Source organism: Gavialis gangeticus, unplaced genomic scaffold (genome assembly GCF_001723915.1).
Source record: "Gavialis gangeticus isolate Ggan-Ray unplaced genomic scaffold, GavGan_comp1, whole genome shotgun sequence".
NCBI lineage: Eukaryota > Metazoa > Chordata > Crocodylia > Gavialidae > Gavialis > Gavialis gangeticus.
In genome coordinates, this window is record NW_017728996.1 from 19,780,977 (window position 1) to 19,784,645 (window position 3,669).

At 43.3% G+C, this 3,669-nt stretch overlaps 1 protein-coding gene across 1 annotated transcript in view; it reads left to right on the forward strand.

Moving 5' to 3' along the window:
- Window positions 1-3,669, forward strand: part of IL16 (interleukin 16) — an 83,236-nt gene that overhangs the window by 9,984 nt on the left and 69,583 nt on the right. The gene's annotated exons all lie outside the window — the stretch shown is intronic.

The following is a 3,669-nucleotide window of genomic DNA, read 5'->3' on the forward strand; positions in this document are numbered from 1 at the left end:
GGGGGGGGGGGGGGGGGGGGGGTATGATGGGGAGGTCCATGAGTAGGTCTATAGTGAAATAAAATGACTAGTCCTATAATGAAATAATGAAAAAATAATTTAAAATATTTTATTTGGAAGAATCAAAACTTTTTTTTATCTGCTTTCCTCACTCCTGCACTTCTTAGCCATTACTGTAACAGGGGGGCCTTCTCGGGGCTGATTTACCTTTGGCCCACCCACCTGTTCTGGGCCAACCGGCCACCATCTCACCTGCCATGCCTTGATGTTAATTAATTAATTAGTGATCTTAATAAGCGGGAGGCTGCCCATTTCTTGCCCCAATGCCAGAGGGCACTATCTGTGGCTCTGTACCTCCCCTACACCGCAGCCCATGCCTCGCAGATGGCATCCAGATGTTACCAACATCACCGGCCCCACACTGGGCCCCAGAATCATACTATTTGAACCCCTCCTGGATGCCTCCATTCAGGCGGCCTACTCCACCTTCATTCTAGGCTGCATAGCTCCCTGAGCTGTTCCTCCTTACGGGTGTTGTCCCCCTGGGATCTTTGGCCCTGGCCCCACCTCCAAGGCCAGTCAGAACCCCAGGCTGTCAGCTCTGGGCATCCCTCGTGATGGGCCACTGGCTCTTTGACCCTTCCAGTCCTGGCCCCAGCATTGACCAGTCAGGGGATGTCAAGACAGGTTTCTGAGTCTATAGCCCCACTCTCTTGCTGGGGTCCACCTTCCAGACCATACAAGGGGGAACCTGTTGGGGTCCACCTTCCAGACCATACAAGGGGGTAACCCACCTGGTTGTGGGAGCTGGGGTTAAGGCCCCCCCAACCTGCCTTTCACCGGGGTGGTAACTGGTCTGGCATTTCCTGGGGGCTCCCATGCCACTGAGAGCCACACCAGGCCACCCACTCCCAGCAGGTGCAGTTTTAGGTCATGCCCAGGACCAGGAGCCTCCTGACCATCCCCTACAGCTCCTCCCTTACTTCCAGAGTGTTCCACGAAGCCTCGCAGCCAGGTGATGTTGCTACGCCACCAGCTAGCATCAAAATGCCCTGTTTATATGGGCGGCCAGAGCTCTAAAATGGCCGCTGCAATTAAGCACCTGCTGGCTGCTTGGCCCCAGGTCTTAAAGTGTCAGGCACAAACAGTGCCCTGCCACAATCACAAACTAGGAAGTACCTTTGGCTCTTACTTCTATTTTTCCCAGGCAGCTGCTGGTTCATTCTTTTCAGTCTCAGGTTGCTCACCATCGAACATGGACTGGGCTGAAGTTCTTAACTGCTTTTTCACAAAACCATAAGCAACAGAAGAGTCAGGAACTGGGCTTATTCCTAGAGAAAAAAGATCTCCAAGGAAAAAAATAGAGGAAGTGAACTCTGTATGTCTTGCAGGCCTAGTAGATGCAGCATTATACTAGGACTGGCTGCTGAGTGCTTTCTTCACAGCTGTGATTCTCAGCTCCATGGCAGTGCACAACTGATTTTCCAGAAGACAGGCAAATTGGAAGCCTTAAGAACCACAAAGCCTAGAAAACCTCGTCTCCTTACCAGCTGAGTTGCCAGGAAGCCTAGAGTCTAGGAGCCTGGATTACCAAGGAGTCAAGGAGGCAGGCAGGTGACTTGACAGGAAACTTGGCTGGTTTCGTTTCGCTTACAGTCTTACAAAACATTTTGAATGTGATGGGTCAGCATTTTTAACAGAAAAATGTTCTGTCAGAAAATTTCTAATCAGCTCAAGTGCTCAGTGTATAAGTATTTGGAGATCCTTTCAGATGAAAGGCGCTATGGAGCAGAAAGCTATTACTAGTTGCTTGATAACAAATATTGTCCTGGAAATTTGTGAGAGTATTACCTAGCAAAATGTCTCACCCTCTTCAAGACATTGTACATATTAAGATGCTTCTCACCAGTGGAAAAGAGGACCTCTGCTTCTCCTAAGAAGCCTGTGTGTTGTTTTTCTTTTACAAAGTCAAATGAGCCTCAATGTACACCGCGCTTGTATTCCTCCAGCTTTTTTCCTGTCATTTAGCACTCTCAGTCAGGTACTTTACTACACATTTTGTTCCTTTTCCTCCTTGGCATTTCATTTGAGTTTGATGAGTATTTGCGCAGGGGATGGGACATAGTCCTGTGACACTAAGGTGATGGGGTAGATTTTGTTTAGGCCTGAATTTTCAGATGGCTGGACTTCCTTTTCTGGCTGCACCTTATACCTGCAAATTTGTACATGTTTCGAGTTGTGAGCAGAATGCCTATTGCCTTGACTGCAAACAAGAATTGGGTAGTTCTCTATGTAACTAGTAATCACGTGATCAAATCAGTCTAATTTATCTATTATATCTATTATATGTGTCAAACATATCTTTAAAAATGTTTCAGTTCTACGTGTTTTGCTATTTAATGCATAATATTTCCTACAGTATTCTTGGCTTATGCACTAAGAGGAACAGACCCCCAAAGGAGATAATGCAATGGAAAAAAATACTATCAATCACATAATCTTATATTAAAATGGAATTTCTATTCTTTTCAAATTTGTTTTTACTTGAGGTATAAAATAGGCTAAGATCATATGGAAAAATGGAAATTTCAAGCATTGTCAATTCAGGAGGATCAAAACATTTCAGACTGATAATGTCAAATCCTTTAGCTTTGAAAACTAAAACATTAATAAAGAATATTAAATATATGCTGTTAATTATATCAAATGAATAGTTCAATATCACATCAATTTGTACTGTGTAAAAATGAAACGAAAAGTTAAGACAATTCATTTCAAAGTTCTCCGATCAAAAGGTTTCCAAAACTGACACGTTCCTGCTAAATATTTCAATTTCAGTGAAACTGCATTTTCCAACAGAAAACCGTTCCATTGAACATTTTTCCACCAGCCCTACCTTATTATTCTAACAGGCCTATTCCTTTATTCAATAATCATTTTTATAAAGCCCTACACCTTTTATGTTACATTTTTAACCGAGGGTATTTCTTCTGTATTTTATTTAGATTCCCTATGCATACACTGAAACAAATCATTTCTTTAATAGGCTGATTTTGCCCTGGTACAGTGCAGCTATATTCTTTTATGAGGTTCAATCCTTAATCAGGGATTCATAGCTAAAGTGCTGTAATAGCGCTCTCTCTAATGCAGAGTCTTTTAAGTGAAGTTCATGCTGCAAAGGTGTGATTTTAACACCAGCCTGACATTCCTACCTTACTCATGGCCAAGATCTACTTTTGCTAAACCACTTGCAAATCAGATGCGTCAGGGAAAGAATTTAACCTCAATAATTTAATTAATCCTGTCTGAATTACAGTAGTTTCAGGAATCAGACTTCAAGAGGAACTTCTGTCTCTGAATAGCATTAGAATAATGATCTTGTGTATCTGCTTTCCAATTTGGGAATCCAGCATGCAAATTCAGCAGAAGCCAGGAAGAAGCAACTCAATAGAAGTGCCCAAAATATTTGTTAAAAGCACTCCATTGTGCTGGGAGTGCCTGGGAAGAGAATGAAAAGGTGAATGAAAGGAGAATTTACTACAGCACTGCACAGAAATGGAATGAGCCAGTCATGAGATAGCATGTGGTTGTTAGCGGACTGAAAGGCTCTGTTGACTCCGTTTGTTCATCATGACTCTTCCGTGCTGTAGATTATTACTGTGGGGTGGG